Below are 12,230 nucleotides of genomic sequence, written 5' to 3'. Positions count from 1 at the left end.
AACTACAGGCTTGCCTATGTATAAATAAGATGCATAATAAAATAGTAACCTGCAGCTGTCTTAAACAGGGCCGCAGAACCCCAGGCCTGGGAGCCAAATGTGGCCCTCCAAGCCCCTCTATCTGGCCCTTGGACTCTTCCGAGGCTACAATTTGTCCTGCACCCTCATCTAGTTAGTTGACCTGGTGGAATGTGTCCTTGAACTGCCATAATGCTTCCTGTTTGGCCAGAAGGGGGATGGAGAGTGGTATGTGACCCCAGGAAGATTGACTGCAAGGAAATGTGCTCTCCCCCCCCCCCAGGTTGAAAAAGGTTTTCTCCTGATCTATGCATGAGTTTTCCATGGGCAGCTTCAGAGTTAAGGTTTATCGGAGGAGCTCTGAGGACATAATGACATTAGGCAAGTACCTTTGTGCTGTTCTAATTGCTTGCTGAAAACCTTTTTGTTTCAGCATGCCTATCCAGACATGTAAACATGGTTTATATACCTGTTTTTAAATTTTGGTGACTGGTATATGCTTGCAGACTGGTACAAAGCTAATGATCTGCTTCATCAATATATATTTTTAAAATATATTGCCTCAATTACATTGTCTTCAATGGGCATAAAAGCGGAACTGGCATAAAAGTGGAACCAATTCGGCACTTAATTAAAATGTTTGAGGCCTGCATGCAAGCAAGTTGGATTTAGCAAGCTTGCTTCATAGAAATAGACATGAGCCAACAGTGTGACACGGCAGCTAAAAAAGCCAATGCAATTCTGGGCTGCATCAATAGGAGTATAGCATCTAGATCAAGGGAAGTAATAGTGCCACTGTATTCTGCTCTGGTCAGACCTCACCTGGAGTACTGTGTCCAGTTCTGGGCACCACAGTTCAAGAAGGACACTGACAAACTGGAACGTGTCCAGAGAAGGGCAACCAAAATGGTCAAAGGCCTGGAAACGATGCCTTATGAGGAACGGCTAAGGGAGCTGGGCATGTTTAGCCTGGAGAAGAGGAGGTTAAGGGGTGATACGATAGCCATGTTCAAATATATAAAAGGATGTCACATAGAGGAGGGAGAAAGGTTGTTTTCTGCTGCTCTAGAGAAGCGGACACGGCGCAATGGTTCCAAACTACAAGAAAGAAGATTCCACCCAAACATTAGGAAGAACTTCCTGACAGTAAGAGCTGTTCGACAGTGGAATTTGCTGCCAAGGAGTGTGGTGGAGTCTCCTTCTTTGGAGGTCTTTAAGCAGAGGCTTGACAACCATATGTCAGGAGTGCTCTGATCGTGTTTCCTGCTTGGCAGGGGGTTGGACTCGATGGCCCTTGTGGTCTCTTCCAACTCTATGATTCTATGAAATAGGATGCACAATAGCTAATTTAACAAAGTGGCCTCCAAACTTGGAAATTAGTATATCATACTTCCCTGTCCCGCCCTCCTTAATAACAAGGAAATACTTTTCCTGCGTGCAAAGACAAGCACTGGTGGATTGAGTGGGCAAGACCAGTAGTGCGTCCCATGGTCAAGAAGGTGGTTTCTGCACATGCTGTAGAGGGAAGTGAGGGGCAGGGGTGGCTCGTCAACCTGGGAAGGTAGCCCATTTAGAGCACATGGCTTCCTCTAAAGAATCCTTGGAACTGTAGTTTGAGGGTGTTGGGAATTGTAGCTCCTCAAGGGGTAAAACAGTAGTTCCAAGGATTATTTAAGGGAAGACATGTGCATTAATAATATAATATGGATATAATTTGAAAGCCACTGAAAAATAATAATCCTTAGCATTTATCCAGGGCTTTGTGGTATTTAAATATTACATGCAGTATTTTGTAATCCTCACTGCAACTTGGATATTGTTAATTAGTATTATTATCTCTATGCTAGAAATTAAGAGGTCCGAAGCTGAGAGGGTGGTGGCTTGACAAAGGGCACTTAGTGAGATCATTATTAAAGTTAATTTTTTTAAAATTTCTGTGCTATTCAGCCAAAAAGGCCCACATGACAGAGGTGAGATTAGAACCAAATAATTTATTTTTCCTTACTAAGTCTCTTAGCCACATCCCTAATGAAAGTAGATGTTTTGGTTTAAAAAGAATAATGGAAACCAGATTAATGGTCCACAATACAATGCATGTTTAAAAGTCATTGTCTGACTAGGTTAACTAGTTGGGCAAAATGCATGTTGTTATCAGTATAATTATATTCTAACACGTTCCCTAAGGAATGATTATAAGTTTTCCACAAATGATATGTGAGGGGGTCAATGCCTGGAGTGAGTGTCAGTTAAATATTCTCATGTACATTTTTACCAGCTGTGAATAATGCTTTGTAGCACTGAACAGAACTAATCACATGGCATTTCCAATATTACTGCAGAGAGAGAGTTTCTCATTCTCACTATATTAACACAGATTTATTTGTGCAAGTGCCCAAGGTCCAAGATTAAAGGTCTCCAGTAAGGAGGGAGGGGAAAGAAATTTCATCTGGTTCACATTCAAAGGTGAACCTACCTAATTCACAAAACAGTTCTTGAACTCAAGTGCAGCCATCCTTTGAAATTCACACTTCTATGAGTTTTGCAATACTATTCTCCAACCGAGTAGTGTACAAACCTGAATATACTGGGCTGAAGTGTGTGTAAGACCCTGTATGTCGTAGTAGTTACAGTCCTGGAGTAGAACCTGGGAGACCATGGTCGAAATCACCATACAACTAAGCAACCCACTGGGCGACCTTGGGCCAGTCACTATCTTTCAGTCTAACCTACCTCACAAGATAGTTGTGAGGATAAAATGAAGAGGGGATGAAAATGTGTACAGTTCCCTGAGCTCCTTGGACAAAAGATGGAGTGTGGATGTAAACAAACAAACATGCTTATTTTAGTGAAAATAGCATTAAAATGCATTATATTAGAGGAAATCACTTTGCAAAAATGTGTATATTATATATATATTAGAGGAATTCACTTTGCTAAAATGTGTATATTAGGCAAAATTGCTAGTAAACATTAGGAGAAATTCACTGGATTCTCATGAGGACTTTTTTTTTTAATCGCAAACTGAAGTGGAAATGTAGAGAACTCAAGACTGGGAAAATGAGAAACGTAAGAGAAACCCAAACTGACAGGTGCCCTTCCCTACCTTCAAGAGCCAGATCCCATGAGAAAAAAGGTCACCCCTCAGTAGACTTCGGTAGCGCTGAGCAGCCGCTCAGATTTTGAGACAAGGCCCGTAGAGAAGCCCAGCTCCCCACAGAGCATGTGTAAATGTACAATGCATGTCATGGCTCTGTGTCAACACTGAGAGGAGAGACAAAGGAGCGATTCTCAAAGGAGGTCTGTTTTCCCCTGCTTCAATAAATGCACCAGTTTGATTTCTGTACTCGGATCTCTCCTCCCTTCCCCCATGCAAACTGTTTGGCTAACCTGTTAGTCTCCACTCAGACTGGTAAAACCAGCTAATCTGATTAGTTCACACACACACACACACACACACACACACACACACACACACGAAGAAAGGCTGCTGAGGAATAGTGGGGCCTACACAGCACTCTGAGGCTCCTACTTCAATCAATAGGTTAGGAGGTTGCTGAATGTGTGAGTGCAGTGTTGCACAAGTGCACAGCCAGCCTGCTCTCGAGCAGGGGAGACAAGTGTTGCTGTCTTTTCCCCCTGACCTGGGCCTCGGGACCACATGAGTATGAGCCGTCATGTTTCGTGTCACATTCAATGTGGTGACGGAGAAAGTTACCTTCACCTTGGCAGCCTGCCCCTCCATCGCGTGGAAGGTAAGCTCCAAAAAGGTAGGCAGAGAGCAGAAGGGCTTGTAAGAAAAGGTCGCTTTTTCAGCATTGGTATTTACAGCTAGGCTGAAGTGGATCACAGCGGAAGGTTGCCCGTTCAAGAATAATGTTCTGGTTTGCAGGAAAGGATTGTATGCACTTTGTTTTGGGAAATTGTCTGAGTGGTCTGCTTTTTCCTTTGCGGAGGATGGGACTTATTCATGTGGTTTAAACAAAGCAACAGGCCACAACTGTCTCCCTTGAAACGGAAGATGAAAAGAGCCCTCCAATTTGCAAAAGCCAGAAATGTGGAAAAAAAAAAGTGACCTAACATTGTCTGCTTGCTTTTGAAGCCCGTTTTTCCAAGCTCCTAACGTCAGATTCCCCATATGGGCAGGTTTCCATCAGGAAACGATAGTACAAATCAGAAAAGAGGGGTCTTTTCACTGTGCAATGCAGAATGGAGGCTGTGCTTTTGGACTGCCATTTCAAAAGGTTAATAAGAGAGGAGCTGTCTGGAATACATGGGTAATATGGTCCGGCTTCTTGCTAGATTGCAAAGGAAAGGATTTTAAATAACTGTCTTCGTTGCATTTCATTTTTAAAATTGCTTTGTTTCTATCCAGTACTCTATAATATTGCTTTCTACTAGAAAGTAGAATTTTTGCTACCTAAAAACTGTGGTTGAAAACTTGTTTCAGGAATAACATAATGCATGCCTGACAAATAATATTTTGGCATAACCCACAGCATATATGTGCATCATGTCGTACACTGTATGCAATTAGCATGAAATGCATTGTAAGTAGGAGTATTAAGTGAAGCCAATTTTCTTTTGTAGATTGAGTCAGCCAGCTCTTGGTAATGCAGTGGAAAAGGGAATATTTTGGGTTTTAGCGTCAGGTAAAGACGTACCCATTTGTTTGCCGTTTCTTGGTTACTCATGTGTGCTGTAGGTTCCCCCCCTGTAATTGTAATAATGTTTTGCATTGATACTGAGTTTGTTTTGTTTTTACCAGCTCTTTTTGATGCACTGGAACAGTTCTTAGTGTTTTTAATTGCATGTACCCCCTCTGGGATCGTATGATGAAGTGCAAGCTAAAAGTACTCTCATTAAATAAATGAATATCAGTACATCTATGGCTATAAATGTTTTAAAATATGTGACTGAACACACTAAATAACTTTTAACCTACTTTATGCAGGAGACCAGTCAGCAACAATCTCTTTGAGCTCAAACACACATCTACATTACTACACAACTACCCTCCACCCCACTTTTAATCCAACTGGGAACTGTATAGGAGAGATTCCTGGTGAATTTGTGTTCTCTGTCACTTTTATTCTGGGAGAACATACTGCTGAGAGCAATGACTGTCTATTCTTGTTTGTACACAGCTTAGTGGGCCATAGTTGTGGCTTTTAGTTGTAGGCATCAGTGCTGATGTTAAATATGGATGTGGTTTGTTTAGGCAACAAGAATGCACAAGTTATACCAAATATGGAATAGTGCCTTAGGCTGCAATCCTAACCCCACTTCATTGGGTGTAAGCCTAATTGAATTCAGTAGAAATTGCTTTTGACTAGTCATGTTTAGGATTGCACCGTTACCTGTTTCAGTGTTCTGGTCACTTTGCGATTGATTGTGGAACCTGCTGTCAGTTTTGATTGAGAGTGTGCATTTGTCAATATCTAACTCGAGAGAATAGAAATTTCAACAAGAAGAGCTGTAAATTAATAGAAGTGCTTGGATTCCCCCGCTTCCACCATACTGTGCCATTCTGTTAGCTATAACCTAGCAATCATGATGCAGCAGATTCCATGCAGCGTGCTAGGAGGCAGTGAAAAAAATTGACCACGTGATCATACATTTCTCAAACATTGCAGCAAAACAGACAAGCTTTACACCTTTCTCTTTGTATTCTCAATGAAAATAGTTAAGTAAACCAAACATGTGTCCTCTGGAAGTCCCACTGTGGTCACTGGGCATTGCTCCCTAGTAAGTGTGCCTACAATTGCTTGCAGATAACACAGTCTGAGTTCAGAAAGAAAATAAATCCTGGTTACATATTACTGAAGAACCTGAAAAAAACTGAATATAATTTGAGGGAGAAAGGAGCAAGGAGTCTTTCTTACACCAGGCCATGTACGTAACAAGGAAGCATTCAACCAAACGTGCAGAGGAAAACTCCTTCATAACTATACAGCCAATCAGGGCACAGTGCCACATTGGCAAGCATCATGCCACTCTGCATGGTTTGCTGAGCAACACCTCCAGCTGCCCCCCGCCAGCTAGTTGACTGTAACTTTAACTAACAGAAATAATCCTGAAGTCACACCCAAAATGATATCTGCAGTTGCACTTCCAACAATAATTGGAGCCTGATTGACTTTTCTGTTCATTTCTTTCACATTTAAAACAAAAACACCTTCTATTCCATTCCTGCCATAGGATCTTCTGTGGCATCAAGGGGAGGGGAGAAGGAAAACATTCTGTTGAGCAGGGAGAAATCTTTGCACCAGTGGAACATTCTCCTTGGCGCTATCTTGGAAGCAACCCAGAATGTGCCATGACGACACACACTGTGCCAGAACTGTCCTGATAGGCTGTCAGTGTAGCAGTGGTGTATTTCTCTCTCCCATCATACTGAAGTATTAGGATCGCTCAGCCTGCTATGCTGCCACTCATCTAGTAATTAGAGCCCCAACACAAGAGCTTTGGGGAAGACGTCCAAGGCCTCACTCAATAGAATTAGCAGGAGCACCCCACCCCATCCGCCACAAGATATGAAGCAACTGAAGGTTGGGGCAGGACTGGCAGTGGCGGAAGAAGGGGGTGTGGTCCACCCCAGGTGTCATCACTGGGGGTGTGTGTGACAAAATGAGGTTTTTTAAAAAAAATTAGGCTCAAGGAACTTTTTAGGAATGACGCGGTGACAGGTGCCTGCAGGTTCTGCACTGCCTGAAACGGCAGTGTGGGACTTGCATCTGCCTACTGCCCCTCCCTCAGCCGCCCTACAGCTGAGGGGGAGGCGGCAGAGAGGCTCACCCCACCCCCATGGGCATGGATCGTCCCGCCCCCATGGGCGGCTCATCCCGCCCCCAGCTGCAGGACACGCCCCCACACCAGGCACCCAAGTGACTAGCTACACCGCTGAGGACAGGTGACCACTAAGTCTAGAGTTCTGTTCCTAGACTTCTGGCTCAACCTGTATTTCAGAGTTAAACACAAGTGCAAAAGGCATGGTAAATGATGAGTAAATCAAACAGGCAGCAGTTTGAGCAGCTGCAAGTGGCACTCATAGTGTCTTGGGCTGTGTACACAACCCTGTTTACTCTGCATCCTAGTGCTCTCAGTTTGGGAATTGGTGTACACGTGATATTAGCCGCGATCCACACCTATCCTGTCGTTTCTTATGAAACACTGTGCTTTGATGCATTTCTCCCCAAACCAGCTTTGATCCAAATTGAGAAAAAGAAAAACCTAGCTGTGTTGTAAGCCGACAATGTGCTCATAGCCTTGGTGTTGATGGCCTTGAACACTGGCTGCTTTTGAGGCTGCTTATATATGTTATCTTACTTGATGACGGTTCTCCTGGCATAAATCCTGAAATGCCTTGCCAAAATAACATCACTCTTCGTTCCTGTGAAATAGACAAAGCAGATCCACTGCCTGATAGGCAATTGGAGCGTAATACGAATTTGTTGCCAGCTTTTAAATATATGCAGTGCCTGGTGTCAAAGCAGTCTCTCTCTGTGTGTTTGACAGTTAGAACCGTTAGGAATGAGAAGTTACGCCTTTTAAAGCCTATTGTTTAAGACTGATGCAGCAGCAGGTTGTTATAAAAGGTGGAAAGGCTTGCATCCTGTCCTGGGAAAAAAAGCATTAGCTATGAAAGGAAAAGAGAACAAGGGAACAACTTATTCCTTACCAAACTCCTTCGTCAACGTATTTCTCTTGAGCTGTTTCTACCCCTTAACTGTTTTAATGCCCATCCCTTAATGCTGAAGATAATAGAGTTGTGTAGATTTGGCAGATCCCAAAGGCTGCAGTCCTAACCTTACTTACGTGGGAGTAAGCCCCATTGAAGAAGACTCACTTGTGAATAGGCATGGTTAGGATGGTGCTGTAGTTCTATAAGAATAGCTATTATCTTTATAGCACTATATACAGAGCTCTGCTCTGCTCCTAAAAGCTCCTCTTATTGCTTCTCACTAAGGCATACTTTGTACAGTCATTGGTAATGCTTAAGTGTAAATGCAGCTCATCAACAAATGAACAAAAAGAGGGGGTGACCAGCCTGTCTGAAGCATGAGGGAGAGTTGCCATCTCACATAGGCTTTTAAATCTCCATCTGAAGCATAAAATGGGCCAGTCACCTGCTCCAGTCCTTGTTATGATGTGCACTTACAGGCCTGGTCCCAAACACAGGTGCTGGCTCATAGGCAGCCTTAGAGTCAGCTGGAGTGGGAGACATGAAACTGTGGTACTGAAACCTAATGGCGATCAGCTGGCATTGGAATTACAGTCTAGACAGATAAGAGCCCGATAGGCAAGGCCAAGCTGACAGTTGACCAATGAAGCCCAAGCCTGGCCTGGACACTTTTAAAGCTCAGGATTATTTGCAGGGTAGCAGTGTGCTTTAATTGACAGCCCTTCAGATACCTGGAAAGTGCTATTATGCCGAGACCTGGGAGAGGAGACGGTAGAAGAAGACTGGAAGAAATTCAAGATCTATCTACAAAAATATTGTAAATTGTATGAATGTTAAGAAGGATGCTAGATTATAAATAACATGGCACCTTTAAGCTAGATGAAGTGAAGTATGAAGATAAGTTAAATTTAAGAAAAGATAAATTTTGGATAATTATCAGGCTAAATTTAAATTTTTAAAGTTTGAACAAACAATATCTAAAATTAGAGACACAACATTGGAAAATTAGATAACAAGAATGGAATTAAGGTGATAAATTGCTGGTTAAATTTTTATAAATTAGGAACGCAGGAGCGGGAGATGTGAGGAAGTCCAAAGAAGCTAAGAAAATATGTTTATGTTATGTGCTACCTTGTTTCTTTATTTGTATTGTAATTAAAAAAAAAACTTTCAATAAATATTTATTAAAAAAAAAAAAAGGAAACTGCTATTATGTCTCCCCTTACTCTTCCCCAGCTTAAGCATACCCAGTCCTTTCCATTGTTCTGCTTTGGACTCCACACATAAAAGGAAGGTAAAGGGACCCCTGACCATTTGGTCCAGTCATGGCCGACTCTGGGGTTGCAGCGCTCATCTTGCTTTATTGGCCAAGGGAGCCGGCGTACAGCTTCCGGGTCATGTGGCCAGCATGACTTCTGGCGAACCAGAGCAGCGCATGGAAACGCCGTTTACCTTCCCGCCGGAGCAGTACCTATTTATCTACTTGCACTTTGACGTGCTTTCAAACTGCTAGGTTGGCAGGAGCAGGGACCGAGCAATAGGAGCTCACCCCGTTGTGGGGATTCGAACTGCCGACCTTCTGATCGGCAAGCCCTAGGCTCTGTGGTTTAACCCACAGCGCCACCCGCGTCCCTCAATACCCAATACACATACCCAATCCTGGCAAGCCTCTTCCAGAAAAACTCGAGTTTGGTAATGTCCTTCTTAAAATATGGCACCCAGACCATAGTACAGATGTAGCTGGGAGAAGAGGAAACATAGCTTGGTTGGACAGGAAAAAACTGAAGCAGAAGTACCTTGCAGTTTGCTAGTAGACACATCTGCCACGCAAGGTGCAGAAGCCTGGAGAAAGCTGCATGTGTCACATCGGTGGCCGGACTTCACTTTTCAGCAAAGTCAGAGCTGAACTTTCATCACCCAGTCAATGGCAAATAGCTTTCATCTGCTGTAATTTGCTGTGTGTCGTGAATGAGTGTGGTGTAAAACAAAGTTCACTCTTTTATCCAATACTGCCTGTAGCTTCCAGGGTTTTTCCTTTTAATATAATTTTTTTGCCTTACTTTTTATTGATATGAAAGTGAAGATTTTTGTCCTTTTTTTACTTGAAGAGGCATTTCCTAGTTAAACATTAATCTGAATGGGCCTATGGTGGGTCACACAAAAGCCATTCATCAGTGTCCTTTAAAAGGGAACAAGCTGTAAACAGAATAATGTGCTTTTCAAATCAAGACCAAAGAGACCATTGGAGTAAAACATCCCATTCTTTCAATGTCGTGGAAAATGTTACACAAAAACTAATTACATTCCAAAACATAACCATGCTAATAAGAATAATGCAGAAATCTTTGTGGTGTCCTTTTTATTGTTTTATAAGGACAATGGATATTGTATAACACAGCAAGTGATGTTGACAACCTTGAAACTGATACAAGGTCGCATTGAGTTTGAGATCCTTTCTCTTTTGCATTAATACCTCCATATAAAGCCTTAAGCAACGTTACTTGTGCCGCCATCTTTTTATGACCAGTATTCAATACTTCATGCACAACTAGAAACTATGCTTCCCTGTACATACATCACTTATAAGCAAAAATCCTGAGGAAATATAACTATTTCATTGTACTTACTGTACTCAATTCATAACTATGAGAGATACATGTGAAACAACCTCATTCTACTACATAACCTAAACCCAAGATCTGTAGACTACCTTCCAGATAAAACACAGACAGTATGTAGAAAAAACAGCAATGCATTTTTGGGAGGGCAGTAGGAGGAATTCATTGCAGATCCAATTCAGTACCATCTAATAAGTGGTAAGGGATGATGGCAAAGTTTTGAAGGAGTTTCCTTCACTTGTTGTTTAGTCGTTTAGTCGTGTCCGACTCTTCGTGACCCCGTGGACCAGAGTACGCCAGGCACTCCTGTCTTCCACTGCCTCCCGCAGTTTGGTCAAACTCATGCTAGTAGCTTCGAGAACACTATCCAACCATCTCGTCCTCTGTCATCCCCTTCTCCTTGTGCCCTCCATCTTTCCCAACATCAGGGTCTTTTCCAGGGAGTCTTCTCTTCTCATGAGGTGGCCAAAGTATTGGAGTTTCAGCTTCAGGATCTGTCCTTCCAGTGAGCACTCAGGGCTGATTTCCTTCACTACATATTTTTATTTATTTTCTTAAATTTATATCCCACCTTTCTTCCATCAATGGAACCCAGAGCTGCAAGATCACAGACATACCATCCATCCAGACCCTCATCAGTGTGAATTTCTTCTCCCACCATAACTGTGGTTAAGGGATATGTTGGCACATCCCAGTGAACAAGCCAGGTTCCCTGCTTTATCCAGTATCCATCCATATTACTCAGGATTCTTAACCAGAGTTTGAAGCAAGTCACAAATGCTCATTAAGTGAAGGACCTGGTTGGCCTTCGCTGTGATTAAAGCATCCCTGAAGACTGCACAAGCTCTCAGAGAAAAAATAGTGCCTGAATTTAAAACTTCTTCGCACTGTGCGCACAAAAGCTCATGACTTAACGAAGTGGTAAGAAGCCACAACTGTTGCAAGATCTGTGGACTATGCTGCAGACACTTTGCTCTTTTGGAATGCACTCCACTTTGCAGAATTGTGGTGGAAGCTCCACCTTGTGGCAGAGTCCCTGTCTTTTCTGCCAGCCTTGTACCCTACTCAGGAAATTTCTGTTTCTCCAAGCTATCTAACATGTCATGGCCCCTGTGAGACTTATGTGAGCATAATATGGTGACTGTGGGCATGTGTGTTTTCTCTTGTCATTTTAGTCGCTTTGGGAAGCCCAGTTTAAAATGTTGTGTTTGTGTATTGCACCATGACTGTGCATGGCACTTTACACTGTAGAGTCACTAAAGGAAAAAAGGAGTTCCCATCCCCTGGCAGTTTAGTATCTAACTGAGGGAAGATAGAGGCAGTGCTCACAAGGTAGTCATTTGCAAGCAGATGCACTTGCACACACCTAGGCTTAATTTCAGTTGCAGTTGAGGATTAATACAGCCACCTCAGACCCTACAATTGGCTGGTGAGGCCTTGTTGGTGCCGCCGCCACTGGGAGCTCTTTGGTTGAAGCTGACCTATAGCAGGGCCTTTTCAGTGGTGGCTCTCCATTTGTGAAAGACCCTCTCTAGTGTGGCCTGTCTGTCTCCATCATAATTAACTCTCAGGAGGAATTTGAAAACATTCCTGTTTTTTACCCAGGCATTTGGAGTACAGCTCCAGGATCACAGGATGAAATAATACTTTTTACTGCAGTCAATGCCTTTTAAAATGCTTTATACTGTGACTGCTCTTGGTTGTTCTTAACTTTCATTGTTTTTTGAATGTTTTAACTGTTCTAGAATGTTTTCGTTTTAAAATTGTGGAACTGTTTGCTGCCCTGAGCTCCTTCCGGAAGCACAGCAAGATTAATAATAATAATAATAATAATAATCTTAAGTCAAACCCTCACAGAAAAGGTGGGCCTTAATCAGGGATTTGAAGTAAAAGAGAGGTGTTGTCAGATAGGT

At 42.7% G+C, this 12,230-nt stretch overlaps 1 long non-coding RNA gene across 1 annotated transcript in view; it reads right to left on the bottom strand.

Annotated features, from left to right (window-relative positions):
• Positions 1-4,425, bottom strand: part of LOC309341361 — a 72,792-nt gene extending 68,367 nt beyond the window's left edge. Inside the window, exon 1 of the long non-coding RNA XR_014156265.1 lies at positions 3,122-4,425. This is a non-coding gene — a long non-coding RNA (uncharacterized lncRNA). The remainder of the gene's footprint in view (positions 1-3,121) is intronic.
• Between the last annotated feature and the right edge of the window lie 7,805 nt (positions 4,426-12,230).

The sequence above is a fragment of the Podarcis erhardii genome (assembly GCF_964252035.2).
Source record: "Podarcis erhardii genome assembly, chromosome: 4".
Classification (NCBI taxonomy): Eukaryota; Metazoa; Chordata; class Lepidosauria; order Squamata; family Lacertidae; genus Podarcis; species Podarcis erhardii.
This window is presented reverse-complemented; position numbering and strand designations above follow the sequence as displayed.